This window comes from Triticum aestivum, chromosome 2B, assembly GCF_018294505.1.
Source record: "Triticum aestivum cultivar Chinese Spring chromosome 2B, IWGSC CS RefSeq v2.1, whole genome shotgun sequence".
Classification (NCBI taxonomy): Eukaryota; Viridiplantae; Streptophyta; class Magnoliopsida; order Poales; family Poaceae; genus Triticum; species Triticum aestivum.
In genome coordinates this window covers 74,844,590-74,864,365 of record NC_057798.1, presented here as the reverse complement: position 1 = coordinate 74,864,365, position 19,776 = coordinate 74,844,590, and the positions used below count along the sequence as shown (strand labels likewise).

At 44.2% G+C, this 19,776-nt stretch overlaps 1 pseudogene; it reads left to right on the top strand.

Annotated features, from left to right (window-relative positions):
- LOC123040516 (L-type lectin-domain containing receptor kinase SIT2-like) overlaps positions 1 to 19,776 on the top strand; it is a 48,517-nt pseudogene that overhangs the window by 24,595 nt on the left and 4,146 nt on the right.

The following is a 19,776-nucleotide window of genomic DNA, read 5'->3' as shown; positions in this document are numbered from 1 at the left end:
GCCTACAAGCATGTGCGCATGGATGGCATGAGTAAGCTGCCTCGATGCATGGATCTCTGTGGAAGTGCCTCACACGATGGACCAGGACTGCATCTCTGGGATGATGATCGCTGAGGCCTTTGGCGCCGGCGCATGCTCACAAGCGGGCCTCCTCCCGAATTGTTTGTATGGCGCGTGTGACGGATGGTTGGTCACCGTCGAATAGGTAATTATGCTTAAAGAAAAGTACCTAGGCTATAAATCAGATTACGTGAATTAGTAGTTGGAAGAACTCTGTCCTGTATTATACAGCCTAAGTACCCTCGAATGCACGGATACTTCAGCCGACCAGCGAATCCGTATCGGATACCATATCCGATACCGTACTTCTCCGATACGCCCCTGATATGTATCGCTGGAGTATCCAAGAATAAATGATTTAAAACAATTATGATACTCTAAGGATACTTCGCCAGTACGTTTTGGATACTTTTCCAGCTCAGGTAAGAGCCCGCTCAGCCCAGTTAAGAAGCAACCAGCAACCCTAGTGCCCCGATGCCCCCATCCTTCCCCTCACGGCGTCTTTTCTCCCTCCCATGCTCACACCAGACGGCGGTTGTGTCGCCAGCGGCTGCTCACCCAGGTCCTAGGGCCAGCAGCAGTGGCGGCTAGCCAGCGACGAGCTCCTCCTCCTACTCACCAACATCCCCTCTCACGTAACATCCATGTATGGACACTTCTCTTCTCCATTTCTCCTGCCTAGCCAAGCTCATCTCCTCTTCTTTCTTCTCTGATCTCTGAAGATCTATCATTCTCATCTCCTCCAGATTGCTTTGAGTACCTACAATGTATCCGTATTGACACTTTTTTAAAATGACGAATTTACGTATCCGTATTGGCCCGATACTGATACACGTATCCGTATCGGTGCATTCGAGTAAGTACTAGATTGACACCTAAGAAATGGATATACAGCGTCCACATTTCCCTATTTGTAGTAGAACATAAAACCGAATCAAATCGAAGGTCCTCGTGCATTGCAACGGGATGACAATATAAACACATGGATATAATTTGATAAAAGAGAGAATCATGCATATTGTAGCATATACATTTTGCACACAACTTTATTGTAAACATAACATACTCGTGGAAATTCCTAAGCTACTGGCTATGTCCTGAATATACTGAAATTGACTTCACTGGATTTATGACTTCAAGGTGGGCATGATCTGCATGTTGATCCAGTACAGGAAAATTCATTACCCCTAATATTTGATAGAGACAAAGGCACCGACACATGATCATGTAAAAGCAAAATCCAGTTTTATCACCAAAAAGAAATGAAAAAACAAGTTATTGGTGCTTTCTTTCTCTGTAGTCCTGAACCACTACTTTGATTGTGTGGATAATAGGGAACTTACATATAACAAGAACTCTTTATAATTTGGAAGTATACGATGTAACGTGGACAACAGTGTTCTCTCAAAATCTGTAGCAATCAATGGAAGAAAGTAAAAGATAATCTCCTAACACTACAATATTCTCAGGTATGTACTCTTAAGAATAAGGGTCATCTTACTTTGCCAGGTACAAAATTGACAAATACAATGGTATTGCTAGTAGCCTATTAACGATTTTGAAGATGTGGCAACAAGACAAGTTGTGCCATTTGAAAATGAGTGTAACCATGGACAATTAGGTCAACATGTTCTAGTGGTAATAAAACCAGGGACACCTGAATTAGTACTACAATTATGTTAATGTCAAATTCTTAAGTTTGTTCCTATAAAAAACGCCCACTATAACTATGTTTCAGTTCTTCATCACTCCTTCCACTTTCGTGAAAAGGGGAAAAGGAATAGGGCAGTATTAACGAAGGGGGGTATCTTACTGGAGAAATAACGATGAATATCTTAGACTTTTCTCTGTAGTTCTGAACCACTACTTGTATTCTGTGGATAATAGGTAACTTACATACAACAAGAACACTTTATAATTTGGAAGTATATGATATAACATGGACAACAGTGTTCTCCCAAAATCTGTAGCAATCAATGGAAAGAAGTAAAAGCTAATTTCATAAAACTACAATATCATCTATTATGTATTCTTAAGAATAGGGGTCATCTTACTATGGCAGGTACAAAATTGACAAAGGCAATGGTACTGCTAGTAGCCTAGTATCAATTTTGGTGGAACTGGTTCTTCTTTTTTTTATAGCAGCCAAACCAATCCAGAAGACCGGCAACCACATGGGCAGGAAAATTCTTGTGCACATCCCCTGCTCCTAGTGTAACCCAAGTACAACAAGATCGACGCGGCAGTAACTCACAAGAGACGAACGGAAGAGGCTACACTATGGGGAAGGCCGATGACTCACCGATGATGCCGATTCCAATGGAAGAGGAGGGTTTGCCGAAGGCGCAAGGTGCAGGAGGCAGCTATGGGTTCCATGTCATGACCCAACCGAGGACGGAGGATGCTGCTGCCGGGGCTTCAAATCTCGATGTCGGGGCGCGACGCTGGATCCGGAGCCAGCGGGCTGATCGCTCTCGTCGCCGATGGAGGGAAGGCCACGGTGGAGAGGTGAGGTGGGGCATGCTCGAGGAGGCGGAGGGAGTACATGAGAATTACACCTGCCGCTCAAAACAAATGAGAATTACATCTGATACGTGTCAATCAAAGAAGGGAAAAAAGTGTCCATCTGTGAGAGCCCCTCGCGCAACACTGGGATTGCACGGGGTTAGCTCTTGCTTTAATACTTTGGTATATGTGTAAGACGGCAGCGTCTAAAGTACTCTGAGGTGTGTGAGGATTGGGAGGCCCCGTTTGGCTCAAACCGGTTTTCTTAAAAGGACTTGTTTCATGCGATCAAAGGGTTCAGTGACAAGAACCTACTTGGGAGGGGAGGTTTTGGAAAAGTCCAAAATAAACCCTGAAGTCGTAGACGAAAGCTAAATCGAACCCTGAACTTCCAATCCCTGAAATCAGCACAGCAAATTGAAGAATCCCGGTCTATTTTGAACATTGAGAGTGTTTCGCTGGTATTCGCTTATGTGGCAAATCAAATCAGGCCGGCCCATCAAAGCAGTCACTCGCACGCTCGCTGTACTCTCGTCTTTGTTGATTTTTACGTTTTGTTTGTTTTTTCTTTTTGTTTCTTTGTACACATCTCTAATTTTTCTCGGTACACAAAGTCCATTCTTAAGACGCACATGAAACATTTTTTGGTACACTTTCAACATTTTTCAAATACACTATGTAAAATTTCTCTAATACATGTTTTCAACATTTTTTAAAAAGTGTTCGCTTTTTTTAAATTTCTTCTGTTTTAAAAACGTAATTCATTTTTAAAAAATTATTCAGCAATTTTCTCACACATTTGTTCCGGTTTCAAAAGTTGCTCCAATTTTTAAAAAATTCAAAAAGTGTCCGGACATTAAAATTTTGTCCAGATTTCAAAACGTGTTCATTTTTTTGTTCAAAAATTATGAGCAATTTTGAAATACTGATTATACTATTTTAACGCAAATAATTCACGAAATTCCATTTAGTTAATTTGACACCGTGACATTTTGCCAAATACATGTATTACATTTTCTTAATGACAATAATTTTCTATAAAATTATACAAATATTTTCATACATTGTTTATTCAAACAAAAACAGGTTTGAAAATCTGTTCTGATGTTTAAAAAAATATGTATCAAATAGTCTTCACTTTTGTCAAAATTGATTGTCTTTTTAAAAAATCTTCATTTTGAAAACATGATCCAGAATTTTCAAAAAGGTGTTCCCACTTAAAAAAAGGATTTTGGAAATATTGTTCGGCACGTTTTCAATATCTGTGTGCCCATCAAAAAATGATTCAAATCTCTGTGCTGCTCTATGTGGTTTAATATTTCGGGGCTCACATCATAGCAGCAACGGTTAGTGGCTAGTTGGAGGAAGTCAGCAGCGGTAGGTCGCAAGGTTTGAGTCCTTTTCTTCTTCTTTTGTATTTTTACGTTGGTTGTTTTACGAAATAAAACAAAACCCGCCTCAAAGTTGTTCATTTATTAAATAGTATACAGAATTTTCAAACAGTATTCACACTTTAATTATTTTGGAGATTTCACAATTTGATTACGTTTTCCATTTTATTTGCCCTCAATTTTTTTTAATCTCGACTTTGCGGTGTGTGCTAAATGATTTCGGGCTTCTCATTAAAGCACTAACAACTATTTATTCTACTGGCTTGCTCGAGAAGATCAACAACATCTGGTCGCAAGTTTGATTCTGGGTTCTCTGTTTTCTTCAGCGGTTATCTATTTTTCTCTATTTTTACATGACATATTATGAAAAGGAAACAAACAGACTCAAAAAAGAATGAAAAAGGAAAAATAATCATGTTTGGCGCTTGTTGGGCCGGCCCAGTCATGTCCGCAGTCAATAGTACCGGGATTCAACCAATCCCTGTTTGGGAACGCTCTCAAGGTTTAGGGATCAGAAAGTTTGGTGTGCTGATTTCAGGGATTGGGAGTTCAGGGTTCAGTTTAGCTTTCATATACAAGTTTAAGGTTTATTTTGGACTTTTTCCTTTGTGGAAGTGTCTATAAGGGTGTACTCGCAAGACTGACATGGAGGTTGCTGTGAAGAGGATGTCACACGATTCAAGGCAAGGAGTAAGGGAGTTCATTGCCGAGGTGATGAGTATTGGTCGTCCACTAGTGCAGAACCGGCCGGTTCGTAACGGCCTTTAGTGCCGGTTCTACAACCGGCACTAAATGCTGGAATTTTGTCCATTTTGGGCCTAGCCCAGTTTCAGAAATTCCTAATAAAATCCTAGAGGCCCATGCAGCCCATTTGTGCAAGGCAAGAGGTGGAACTAAAGTTTAGTCCCACATTGCTAGTTTAGAGGGAGTTGGACCTCTTTATAAGGGAGGCTCCTTCCCCACTTGTATGAGCATGAGAACAAGAGGGACATCCACGCGCGCTCCTCCTCCGCCGCCCGCCTCGCCACGCCACGCCTCGCCTCGTCCGAGCCGATGTCTAAATTTTTGCCACGCACTACGGGTATACGAAAGGGCACGCGGAAGCTGAAACATTTTGCTGTAGTGGAGATTGAATACGAACGACGCACCTCTTCGCCTGCTGCCTGTTCGTTTCATCTCCCTCGTTCTCTTCAGCTCCCAGCGCAACCTCTCGCCTCCTTCTCTTGCGCCTATAAAAGGGAGGTCGCTCCTCCCAGAGAGACGCACCAAAATCTCTTCCTCCTCTCGCCACAAGTTCCTGAGCACTGCGCTGCTGTTACGTTCTTCCTCATCCCGGCTTGCGGCGTCCACCGCTGGTCGGGACAGTAGGCCTCCGGAACCGCACCCTTTGAGTCCTGTATGGGAGAAGGGTGATAAGGTTTTTGGGGAGCGCTCTGCGCGACTACTGGCTGATTCATCACGGACGATCCGGTCGCCGATGACTACTTCCCCGACGACGACTTCTTCCCCGACGTCCACGACCTCCTCGACGACATGGCAGGCGAGGACATCGACCCCAAGTCCAGCGCTTCTGCTGCTGCTGTGCCGTACGTATTCTTCTCCTTTCTGTTAGAAGTCCTGATACAGTTCTTGGCTCTAGTTTCTGTCCTACGTATGTTAGGTTCTATGTCGTATAACCAACTTCATCTAGTGACTATTCTAGATGTGTTTACCTCAAGTTCATATATGCAAACGATGTTTACCTTCTCTCTGTCAGATTGCATGACTTGCTTTATATTTGCTATTTTAGTCATGTTTTATCTACTATTTCTGTTAATAAAATCATTCGGTAAATTGCTCATATTTCCAACAATCCAAAAATCTTATTATAGGCAATTTACCCCGAGTGGTTTTGCTGCTTCCATGAGACCTCCTATGTTTGAGGGTATCCACTATAAGAGGTGGCGCGTGAGAGCAGTCTTATGGTTTCAGACCATGAGCTTCTATGACGCCACTCTTGGCAAACCTGAAGGAGAGCAAGATGCTCAACAGGCACAAGCTTTTCAGAAAATGGATACCTTGTTTAAGGCTGCGCTCTTGAGTGTTCTTGGAGAGAACATAGTTGATGCTTATGCGTCAATTGATAATGGAAAAGATATGTGGGACGCACTCGAGGCCAAGTTTGGGGTCTCAGATGCCGGCACTGAGCTGTACATCATGGAGCAATTCTATGATTACAGGATGATTGAAGAGCGCTCCGTGGTTGAGCAGGCTCATGAGATACAATCATTTGCTAGAGAACTTGAGCACTTCAATTGCATGCTACCGGACAAGTTTGTTGCCGGGGGTATCATCACTAAGCTTCCTCCTTCATGGAGGAACTTTGCTACCTTATTGAAACATAAGAGACAGGAGTTTTCCGTTCCGGATCTCATTGGTACTCTTGATGTGGAAGAAAAGGCGAGAGCAAAGGACACACGTGCTCGAGGTATTGAGGGAGGATCTAGTGCCAATGTGGTACAGAAGCAGAACTTCCAGCCCCCACAAGTTCAAGAACAAGGGCAAGTTTGATGGTAAAGCAAAGTTTGATGGAAAGAACAAGGCTATGCAACACACAAACTTCAAGAAGAAGAATGGCAAGAAGAAAGGTGCTTGTCATGTGTGTGGAGATCCTGATCATTGGGCTCCTAGTTGCCCTAATCGCTATGACAAGCGTCATCCTGGGAAAGGCGGCAAGACCGCTAATGTTGTCACTGGAGACACTGACATGAAGGATGCTGGGTATGGTATATTTCCCACTATTCTTTCAGTATGTCATTCTCCTGATTGGTTGATTGACACGGGTGCTAATGTGCATGTAGGCAGTGATATTTCCATGTTTTCGTCTTATCAGACCACAGGGACTTCAACCGTGCTGATGGGCAACGGTTCAAGTGCTTCTGTTTGTGGTGTTGGCATGGTCGATCTGAAGTTTACTTTGGGGAAGATCGTGCGGCTGAAGAACGTGCATTATGGCCCCTCCGTCAATAAAAATCTTGTTAGCGGATCTCTTTTGTGTAGAGATGGCTATAAGCTTGTCTTTGAGTCGAATAAATTTGTAATATCCAAGTATGGAACCTTTGTTGGTAAAGGCTATGAGTCAGGAGGCCTGTTTCGTTTATCCTTATCAGACGTTTGCAATAAAGTTGTTAATCATATTTGCAACAATAGTGAATCAAATGTGTGGCATTCACGACTTTGTCATGTTAACTTTGGTTGCATGTCGTGACTAGCGAAGTTGAACTTAATCCCTAGTTTCACCACCGTTAAGGGATCTAACTGTCAAGTGTGTGTGCAAGCTAAGCAACCTCGTAAATCTCACGTGACTGCGGAGACGAGAAATCTTGCACCACTAGAACTTATACATTCATATCTATGTGAAATGAATGGTGTTTTGACAAAAGGTGGAAAGAAATATTTCATGACGTTAATTGACGACTCCACTAGATACTGTTGTGTGTATCTTCTGAAATCTAAGGATGAGGCTTTGAACTTTTTCAAGATCTATAAAGCTGAAGTGGAAAACCAACTTGATCGGAAAATCAAGAGGCTTAGGTCCGACCGTGGTGGAGAGTATTTTTCCAATGAATTTGATGCTTTTTGTGCGGAACATGGTATAATCCATGAGAGGACGCCTCCCTACTCACCTCAGTCAAATGGGGTGGCCGAAAGAAAGAACCGTACTCTAACTGATTTGGTTAACGCCATGTTAGACACATCGGGTCTCTCCAAGGCATGGTGGGGGAGGCGATATTGACAGCATGTCATGTCCTAAATCGATTGCCCACAAAGAACAAAGAGATAACTCCATTCGAGGAATGGGAGAAGAAAAGGTTAAAACTCTCTTATCTGCGAACATGGGGTTGTTTGGCAAAAGTCAATGTTCCAATTCCAAAGAAGCGGAAACTTGGACCAAAGACTGTGGATTGTGTTTTCTTGGGATATGCTTTTCATAGCATTGGCTATAGATTCTTGGTTGTAAAATCTGAGGTACCTGACATGCATGTCGGTACGATCATGGAGTCGAATGATGCGACTTTCTTTGAAGATATCTTTCCCATGAAGGATATGGCTACCTCATCTAATCAGGAGATGCCTAGTTCATCGAATCAGGAACCAGTTACAATTACCAAACTTGCCATTTCGATGGAACACTTTGAAAGTCCCGTGGAGGAGAACAATGAAGTTCCTATTAGGAGTAAGAGACAGAGGACTACAGAGTCCTTTGGTGATGATTTTCTTGTGTATCTCATAGATGACACTCCCAATTCTATTTCGGAGGCCTATGCATCAGAAGAAGCAGACTACTGGAAGGAAGCGGTTCGTAGCGAGATGGATTCCATCTTGGCGAATGAAACTTGGGAGATAACTGATCGTCCTTATGGGGGCAAACCTATAGGATGCAAATGGGTATTCAAGAAGAAGCTTAGGCCTGATGGTACTATTGAAAAGTACAAGGCTCGGCTCGTGGCAAAGGGTTATACCCAAAAGCAAGGTGAAGACTTCTTTGATACTTACTCACCTGTGGCTCGACTGACCACTATTCGAGTTCTACTTTCACTAGCTGCCTCACATGGTCTTCTCATTCATCAAATGGATGTTAAGACTGCTTTCCTAAATGGAGAGTTGGATGAGGAAATTTACATGGAACAACCAGATGGGTTTGTAATAGATGGTCAAGAAGGGAAAGTGTGCAAGTTGATGAAGTCTTTGTATGGACTCAAGCAAGCACCCAAACAGTGGCATGAGAAGTTCGAAAGAACTTTAACAGCTGCAGGCTTTGTTGTGAACGAAGCTGACAAATGTGTGTACTATCGCCATGGTGGGGGCGAGGGAGTTATGCTTTGCTTGTATGTTGATGACATACTGATTTTCAAAACAAATCTGAATGTTATTAAGGAGGTCAAGGATTTTCTATCTCGCTGCTTTGAGATGAAGGATTTAGGAGTGGCTGATGTCATTCTGAACATCAAGTTGTTGAGAGATGATGATGGTGGGATTACATTGCTTCAATCTCACTATGTGGAAAAGATCTTGAGTCACTTTGGCTATAGTGACTGCAAGCCCTCTCCAACACCATATGATGCTAGCGTGCTGCTTCGAAAGAATCGAAGAATTGCTAGAGACCAATTGAAATATTCACAGATTATTGGCTCGCTTATGTACTTAGCCAGTGCTACAAGACCTGACATCTCTTTTGCTGTTAGCAAACTGAGTCGGTTTGTCTCAAAACCAGGAGATGTGCATTGGAAAGCTCTAGAGAGAGTTTTGCGTTATTTGAAAGGCACTGCAAATTATGGAATTCACTACACTGGGCATCCAAAGGTGCTTGAAGGGTATAGTGACTCAAACTGGATCTCAGATGCTGATGAGATAAAGGCCACAAGCGGTTATGTATTCACTCATGGAGGTGGCGCTGTTTCTTGGAAGTCTTGCAAGCAGACCATCTTAACGAGGTCAACTATGGAAGCAGAACTCACAGCACTAGATACAGCTACGGTCGAAGTAGATTGGCTTCGCCGACTCTTGAATGACTTGCCGGTTGTTGAGAAACCTGTACCGGGTGTCCTTATGAACTGCGATAATCAAACTGTGACCACGAAAGTGAGCAGCTCAAAGGATAACATGAAGTCATCAAGACATGTTCAGAGAAGGTTAAAGTCTGTCAGGAAAATGAAAAACTCCGGAGTTATTGCATTGGATTATGTCCAAACATCTAAAAATTTGGCAGATCCTTTTACTAAGGGTCTATCACGTAATGTGATAGATAATGCATCAAGGGAGATGGGTATGAGACCCACAATATGAGTTGTTCACAGTGGTAACCTATTCTTTGTGATCGGAGATCCCGTGAATTAGATGTGGAAGACAAGCTGTTGGTCAACTGAGAGGAGAGTATCCCTACTATTCACAATACCACTACATGAAGATGCAATACTCTCCTAATCTGCATGGCAGGGTGATGTATATCTTAATGTGTTCTAAGTGGCTTATTTAAGCAGAGATGTTATCCTGCAGAACATCTTTTCAAGAACACACCTATATGAGTCTGATTGTGAAACGTCGCAATCTATGAGAGTAGGGTTCTCTCTAGTAAACTCATGAAAGGTCACGGAGTATGACGCATAAGCTCCACCCGCGGGGAAGACCCACGGTAGCCACGTATCGGTCAAGGCTTTATGTGAAGCTAGATTCACACAAAACTTGCAGTTCAAGGCCCAGTCCACTATTCAAGTTGCTTACTAGTGTAGCATAGAGTTCTAGGTGGAAGTTCAACTTAATAGTCTCCACTGCAGTACCAGTATATAAAACAGTGTTTTGGAACCAAAGGCAAATTTTGTGTGCCTCTGGGATCTGGTGGGAGATTGCTGGAATTTGTCCATTTTGGGCCTAGCCCAGTATCAGTTTCAGAAATTCCTAGTAAATCCTAGAGGCCCACGCAGCCCATTTGTGCAAGGCAAGAGGTGGAACTAAAGTTTAGTCCCACATTGCTAGTTTAGAGGGAGTTGGACCTCTTTATAAGGGAGGCTCCTTCCTCACTTGTATGAGCATGAGAACAAGAGGGACATCCACGCGCGCTCCTCCTCCACCGCCCGCCACGCCTCGCCTCGTCATGACGCGCCGCGGGTTGCGGGAATGAGCCGAGCTGATGTCTAAATTTTTGCCACACACTACGGGTATACGAAAGGGCACGCGGAAGCTGAAACGTTTTGCTGTAGTGGAGATTGAATACGAACGGCGCACCTCTTCGCCTGCTGCCTGTTCGTTTCATCTCCCTCATTCTCTTCAGCTCCCAGCGCAACCTCTCGCCTCCTTCTCTTGCGCCTATAAAAGGGAGGTCGCTCCTCCCAGAGAGACGCACCAGAATCTCTTCCTCCTCTCGCCACAAGTTCCTGAGCATTGCGCTGCCGTTACGTTCTTCCTTATCCCGGCTTGCGGCGTCCACCGCTGGTCGGGATAGTAGGCCTCCGGAACCGCACCCTTTGAGTCCTGTACGGGAGAAGGGTGATAAGGTTTTTGGGGAGCGCTCTGCGCGACTACTGGCTGATTCATCACGGACGATCCGGTCGCCGACGACTACTTCCCCGACGACGACTTCTTCCCCGACGTCCACGACCTCCTCGACGACATGGCAGGCGAGGACACCGACCCCAAGTCCAGCACTTCTGCTGCTGCTGTGCCGTACGTGTTCTTCTCCTTTCTGTTAGAAGTCCTGCTAAAGTTCTTGGCTCTAGTTTCTGTCCTACGTATGTTAGGTTCTATGTCGTATAGCCAACTTCATCTAGTGACTGTTCTAGATGTGTTTACCTCAAGTTCATATATGCAGACGATGTTTACCTTCTCTCTGTCAGATTGCATGACTTGCTTTATATTTGTTATTTTAGTCATGTTTTATCTACTATTTCTGTTAATAAAATCATTCGGTAAATTGCTCATATTTCCAACACTAAAGAGTGGGGACTAAAGGTCCCCCCTTTAGTACCGCTTCGTCACGAACCGGCGCTAAAGTGCGAAAACGTGGCACGAGCCAGGCTCGGGTGCGCGTAAGGCTTTAGTACCGGTTGGTAACACCAACCAGTACTAAATGTTTGGGTGTTTTTTTTATTTTCCATTATACTTTTTTTTGTTTGCTGGTATTTCACGATATTAGAAATTGTACACGTTATGCATATATATAAATATATTTTCTCTTCCGTATAGAACCGCATATATATATATATATATATATATATATATATATATATATATATATATATATCATCGAATGTCTCACAACCAACATCATTATTCACACATACACATGTATATACATATACAATTTCTCCTACATATGTTGCCTTGGTGCCTCCGGAGCACGATGACAAGTGGTTCATGGGGGCGGTAGCGGGTAATAGTATTCTCCTTCGGGATTTATGACCTGGTCGAGCAAAAATCTGGCTATTTCCTCTTGAAGTGCTAGTATGCGGTCCGATGGTAGAAGCTTATCCCGCACCTCTCTGAACTGTTAAGAAGGAGATCAATATGCATGTGTGTTAGTTGTGTGACTAGATATCGATAATGGTGTGAATAGTGTTCTGACAAACGTACCCAGTCCTGTCTATCAAATCTGCTCCTTTCGGACGTCATCATGCGAATGTTCTCGCAAACGTAGAATGCACACAGATTATTCCCCGACGCCTGCTTCAGGGCCTTTACGAGAATGAAATTGAATCAGATAATGATTAATCAAGCATGATAATTAATTAATGATATTGAAATAAGAATTAAAGAGATGGTAGATAGCTAGTACTACTTAATTACTTACCTTTGGTCGATGCCAAAACAACTTTTGTTTCCATTCGCCTGGAGTCACCGCGATGAACTTTGCCCATGCCGTGACCGCCAGCAAAGAAAATTAATAAAGGGGTTATTAAATAGTTCATATCAGAAAATGATGAACTAATAATAGGCTGAGATATATATAGTTAATAATGATTGAAATTACCTGTTGACTATCCCCTTCACGATGGTGAAGTCACTTTCTTCTTTAGTTAGCGAGTCCAGTAATTCAACTTTTCCTTCCTCAACTTTAGTGTCTATCAAGACCCAGTGCCAACTGCATGCGCACACGTTTTCATGTCTTAAATAAGCGGGCATGTGCATAAAATTAATCAACTACTGTAAATCGTATACACTTAATTATTAACATCTAGCTAGCTAGTAAGCAAAAACAGAATTTGTAGTACAAGACAGTGTGACTCACGGGGAGTTGTAAGGAAGTAGTATATCTTCATTGCTATTGAGGCGCTTCAAGAACTCTACCATGCTTTCCTCTACACCTGCTTGATAAAATGGATACTTCCATATGTCCTCATTAATGGTATTTGGGTCAATGAACCCAATGCCATAGCGTCCAGATTTTTTCATTTCATACATCTTCATCATGCATATAATACCACAGAAAAGAATATAGTAAGGATAATTACATGTAATGATTGATCAAAATTATCACTACATAATTAGCTTGAGACTTAAATTGCAGAAAGAAATCACTTACAGACAATAGCAACTGACGATAGACTTGTCGAGTGCGTCTTGATTGAATAACTGATATAGTTCTGAATACTCAATGGACAGAGCTTTCTCATGGTAATAATGCTCCTTCTTGACATTCACCATGAGGGACACTCGATTGGAAATCTTGGTCGTGTTCATGTACCATTGATGCAATTCATACATTCTCGTTGGGAGGTCCTTGACCTTGTCTGGATGGACCAAAAGTTGGCCCCAGACATATTTCCATTTTATTTCCGATTCTTTAAGCGGAGACATGGGCTCGATTTCGAGGAGTTGTCCAACAGAGATCTTGAGCATTTCAGCCTGCATTATACGCTCCTCCGTTATTACCACATCGCCCTGCTGGGGAACGCTAACGGTTTGCCCACAATAATATTTGGCGCGCGTACTCCTCTCATGTGTTGTTGGCATAACAAGCGGGGGGATCTCTTGCGCCGCCTGTTCTCCGAGCTGGAGAACGGTTTTCCCGCATTTTTTGCTAGTTGCTTGTTGGCTCGAGCTCGAGCTCGCTTCCTTCCGTAGCCATGCTCGATGTAGCTTCCTGATTTGACGCTCATAGTCTGAGTCAACAGGCTTGGGAGCTGGTGCTCTAGCCATATGAATGAAGTGGTCAATTGTTTTCTCAGGCACTTTCTCCTTTGGCGGCGGTGCTGGTTTCGGTCCAAAATGGGCATCCACTTGGGCCTGCACTATGGCTGCGTTTTGCTCCTCGGTCATGTCGTAAGGCCTCTGAGGAAGAGGAGCGAGGCTTGGACCATATTTATATCGCTTATCTCCGCCTGTACTTCCTGAACTACCTTGACTCGTACCGCTACGCACCAAAGATGCGGCATGTCTCTTCTGCGATTGCTGAGATGGCGGAGACGGCTGACGTGGAGTTGGACCAGGAGAAGTGGCCTGACGATGTGCCAAACTTGAAGCAGGAGGTGTGGCCTGACACGGTGCCGGACTTGAAACCGGAGGAGTCAGCTCACGCGTTCGGGGACTTGGAGGAGGTGGCGAACATCGAGGAGGAGTCGTCTCACGCGTTCGTGGACTTGGAGGAGCGGGAGTGTGCTGACTCGGTGGCGGAATTCGAGGAGTTGGCAAACGACGCGGTGTCGGTGGACTTCGAAAGATGATGCAATCCTTTCTCCATAGGATGATACGATGTATGGTCTGTCCCAGTGTGCGCTCGTCTTCACCTCCAGGAATGTCAAGCCTTAGCCCCGAATATGGGTCCACCACTTCATCAACCATGACACGAGCATAGCCCTCTGTAATCGGGATGCAATGGTAGGTTACTTCGGGGGTCACTGGAAAAGCAACGCCATCCGCCACCTTCATGGATATGTTCTTCATTTTGGAGTGTAGCTCACAGTTAGTGTTCTCTATGATGTCATCCACAGGGTATGTATCCAGCAATGTGTCGCCTGGGGCAGAACCAACGCTGCTTCTCGGCATGGATGGGACGGTGCTATCCAATGATGGACGATCATCCGCTTGCTGTTGTCGCTGCTGAGACCCCCTTTCCTGGCTAAGTGAGTCGATCTTCTGCTGCTGGAATTTGAGTGCCAGGTCCGCGTGCCTTGCTTCCAGGCCTTGAAGACGTTCTGCGTCCTGCTTCCTCTACTCCTCCTCCAGCTTCCGCTTCTTCTCCTCCTCCATCTTCTTTCTTGCACGGGACCTGTAGTCGTCATTCCAGTCCAAAAAGCCCTCATACCAGGGAATAACACCCATGCCTCGTGTTCTTCCCGGGTGTTCAGGATTTCCCAGGGCGCGCGTAAGCTCGTCGTTCTCTCTGTTGGGCGTGAACACCCCTGCTCGAGCTTCTTCTATTGCGTCAAGTATCTTTTGTTCGGCTCCTTTTAGACTTGCCTTCTTCGAAACCAGGCCTGTCAGCGGGTCCAACGCCCCCCCCCCCCATGCACATAGAACCAAGTTCTGCACCTGGGGGGCCAGCTCCTAGTAATCGGAGTGACCCCTGCACCCTCATCTCTTGCTCAGACTTATCCCACTTAGGCAATCCCACCGCGTAGCCACCTGGACCCAGCCTATGGAACTGCGTCTTTCTTGCAGCATTTGCCTTGTTTTTCATCGACCGTTCCTTAGATAATTCCGAATCCTTGAAGGTCACGAAATCGTCCCAGTGTTCTCTTTGCTTCTCCAGTGTTCCCTTGAAATCTGGAGTCTTCCTTTCATTAGCGAGGTAGTTGGCCCATACAGTTTTCTTGTGGGCGTTGAATGCAATTGCCATCTTCTTAAGAGTAGCAGCCTTGACTTTCTCCACATCTGCTTTAGTGAAATGATCTGGTAGGGTGAAATGTTCCATCAGAGATTTCACCAGGTCTTTTTTGGCTTGTCATCGACCCAAGTAACACCTGGACGTTTAGTCTTTGGCTCTTTCCATTCTTGAATGGAGATCGGGAGTTTGTCCTTCACAAGAACTCCGCACCGACGAGTCCACTTGTCCGCAACGTTCTTAGGCGTGAGGGGTTCGCCACTAAGTTTGGTGGATTTGATGTGGTACTTTACACCATCCTTCAACAATCTGCCCGGGCCGCGCTTTGTCTTGCTGTCTGTAGAAGCAGATTTGCTCGATCCGGAGGGCTGAAAGAAGAAAGATCGATTCGTTAATATATCTTCAATAAAAAAACATGTGATGATCACCAGGATGCATGCTTATATAAATATATACCTCGACGGAAGTCTTTGTTATTTGAAGATCAGCATCGTCTGTGTCATCATAATCATAGTTCATGACTTCATCAGCTCGGTCGTCGAGATCGAATATCTTTTCATCACCCTCTCCGGTATTGTTCAGATATTGGGAGCCGTCATCATTCAGATCATCTAGCCTATGAGGGCTGCGTATGATGTCAAACAATTCCTCTTCTCTCTCTCTGCCGGTATTGTCCGCCATAGCTTTTACTTTACTAATTAATACAGAAGAAATATAAAACAATTTAGTATTCAAATTACAATGCATGGATGCAATTAATCAATAAGGAAAAACTGAATCTCGAATACATCGTCTCGAATATATAATCTCGAATACATCATCATCTTAATATATATAATCTCAAATACATCGTCTCGAATATTATATATCGAATACATCACTGGCTAGGTACCTAATAAAGATCGAGTACTACAGAAGAATCTGGGGCGCCACTCGCGGTTCCTGGGGCGCGGGCGGTGCACACCCAAAGAGAAGGAACCATCACATGATCATATCTCCGGTCATCTGCCCAAAGAACCCGCCAAAGTGGAGAACCTGACGTCGTCCATAGCAGCCATGTAGCGATGGACGTGCTCATCTTCCTCCCTGACACGGCGACACACCACCTCCGACGGGGCTGGCTACCTCTGCACCGAATGTGGCCCACAGGAACGCCACCAAAGAAGATCAGGGTCGACGACGGGACCCGAGGTCGGGTTCCTCACCAAGCGGCACGCCCCTCCAGGTAGCACCTCCCAGTGCCAGCCCGGCAGAGCCCAGTCCCGGACATGGGTCCTCTGAAGCAAGACGTCGTCGCGAACGGGTCGACGGCGAGGATGCGGGGCGGGCATATCGTCGAGAACAAATACTATATGCCCGCAAAAAGTAACATTTTTTAAATGATTGGATTGTGATAACTAAAATTCTATATATATGCAAATTCTAACAATTTGACATTAATCTAATTCATCTAACTAAAACTAATTCTAAAATTTCCTGATTATATAACTAACATTTCTATAACAATTCTAATATTTATATAACTAAAAAACAGAAAAATTGCTAACATTTCTATAAATATTTCTATAACTAAAAAACAGAAAACATTTATAACATTTCTATATAACTAACATTTCTAATATTTATATAACTAAAAAACAGAATAATTTCCTAACATTTCTATAACTAAAAAACAAAAGAAAAAAATTAACAAACAAACTAATAATGTGTGTGTGTGTAGTGTGTGTGTGTGTGTAGTGTGTGTGTATAGTGTGTGTGTGTGTGTGTGTGGACATGGCGGCTGGGGCGAGCTCACCGGCGAGGCGACGACGGGGCGGCGACGATGGGGCGACGGGACGGGGCGGCGATGACGATGGGGCGGGGCGGCCGGGGCGACGGGACGGGGCGGCGACGACGGGGTGGGGCGGGGCGCGGCGACGGGGACGGGGACGACGGGGACGACGAGGACGGGGATGGCCGGGGCGGCGACGTCGACGGGGGCGACGACGAGGGGCGGGGACAGCCGGGGTCGGCGACGAGGGGCGGGGGCGGCGACGTCGACGGGGACGGTGTCGATCGGGGCAGGGCGGCGCGACGGAGGGAGGAAACAGAAGGAAGAAACAGATGGAAACTGAAACTTTTTAAGTGTTGTATATATAGGATGGACCTTTAGTACCGGTTGGAACCACCAACCGGTACTAAAGGTCTGTTTTGGCCAGGCCAAGCGGCGGGAAGCGCACCCTCTTTAGTACCGGGTGGTGGCTCCAACCGGTACTAAAGGGGGGGGTCTTTAGTATCGGTTGGAGCCACGACCTGGTACTAAAGGGGGTGCGCTGGCTCTAGGCGGTGCGCAAGTTTAGTCCCACCTCGCTACCCGAGGGGCTACCACATTGGTTTATAAGCCCCAGTGCGGTAGCTCTCTCGAGCTCCTCTCCTAAGCAGGCCTACTGGGCCTACCTATCCTCTTCTGCCCTGTGGGCCTACTGGGCCTTTGTGGGCCTGCATCCTGGCCCAACTAAAGGTTGTGTTCCTAGTCGTATGCAGGCCGCTTTGGCACAGTAGGCGGGCTTTTTTATTCTCTTAATTTTTTTCGCTTTATTTATTTTTATTTTATTTATTTTTGAGTTGTTTCTTGCTGTATTTAGAGTTTCTTTGTGAATATTTTTGCTTTAGGTACAAAAAATTACAAACTTTCTGTTAGTGCCGGTAGTTTTCAATTTTGAATAGTTTAAATTTTGAATTATTTAAAATTTGTGTGAATCACTAGTTTGTGAATAACTTAACTTTAAAAAAAGTTTTTTCAGTGATTCTTTTTTCTTATGTTTAATATTAGTGTGTTTTATCATTATATTCAATTTGGTAATGCTTAGGTTATTTAAAAAATGAAATGCCTTTGTAACATTTCAGTTTTCGTCAGAAACCCTGATACTTCGAAAAAGATTGTCCATTTTGTACACGAAGTGTATCCAGTTTTTGTCGTAACCCTCTCTACTTTTTTGCACATGCTATTTGTATGAAATTATGATACCATGCCAACTTTCAACCTTTTCTGAGTTCATTTCAAATGCTTTTCAATTTCAGGGTCATTTAGCTGGAAAAAAAATCTGTAAATGCATGAAAAGAATTTGTTTGCACATAAAATTTCTTCACGTTTCAAATGCCAAAACACATAATTAACTACCCTAACTATTACAGACATTCCCTCCTAGGTGTGAAACACAGAAGAAAGTGATAATAGTGAAGCCGATCACATCCCAGATCTTTGGGTGTGAAACTTTTTCTTCTCATGTGTCCCTTTGCGCCGTAGCCATAGAAAATCTTCATCATTTAACTGGATGCTCGGGTCAATATTCACTGTGAATGGAGCAATTTCATCAAACTTTTCATAATCTTCTGACATGTCTGTCTTGTCATCCACTCCCACGATGTTTCTTTTTCCTGAAAGAACTATGTGGCGCTTTGGCTCGTCGTATGATCCATTCGCTTCCTTATCTTTTATTTTTCTCGGCCTGGTAGACATGTCTTTCACATAAAAAACCTGCGCCACATCATTGGCTAGGACGAATGGTTCGTCTGCATACGCAAGATTGTTGAGATCCACTGTTGTCATTCCGTATTGCGGGTCTTCCGTTACCCCGCCTCGTGTCATATTGACTCATTTGCACCGACACAAAGGGACCTTCAAATCACTGATCCATAGTTAAGTTCCCATATGTGCTCTATGTAACCATAATATGTTTCCTTTCCCGTGTTGGTTGTTGCATCAAAACCGGACACCACTGTTTTGGTTGGTGCTCTTCTTATCTTGGGCGAGCGTGCAAAATGTATTCCCATTTATCTGGTACCCTTTGAAAGTCATTATATTCGAAGATGGTAACTGGGACAGTGAGTACATGTCATTTTGAATATCGCCATCATTCAGGGCACGTTTCTGCAACCAACCGGCGAAAGTCCTTGTTTGTTCGCGTGTAATCCAGTCGTCAGACTTCTCCGGGTGTTTGGACTGTAGAAAATTCTTGTGTTCCTCCATATACGGAGCCACCAAGGCGGAATTCTGTAGAACTGTGTAGTGTGCTTCAGTGAGAGAATGCCCGTCCATACATATTATTTGATGCCCTTCTAGCGTGCCTTTTCCTTCCAGTCTACCCTTATGCCGCGATTCAGCAACACCAATCGGCTTAAGGTCAGGAATAAAGTCAATACAAAACTCAATGACCTCCTCATTTTCATGGCCCTTCGAGATGCTTCCTTCTGGCCTAGCACGGTTATGAACATATTTCTTCAAGACTCCCATGAACCTTTCAAAGGGGAACATATTATGTAGAAATACAGGACCCAAAACGTTAATCTCTTCGCAAAGGTGAACTAGGACATGCGTCATGATGTTGAAGAAGGATGGTGGGAACACCAACTCGAAACTAACAAGACATTGCACCAAATCATTCTGTAACCTTGGTATGACTTCTTGATCGATTACCTTCTGAGAGATTGCATTGAGGAATGCACATAGCTTCACAATGGCTAATCGAACGTTTTCCGGTAGAA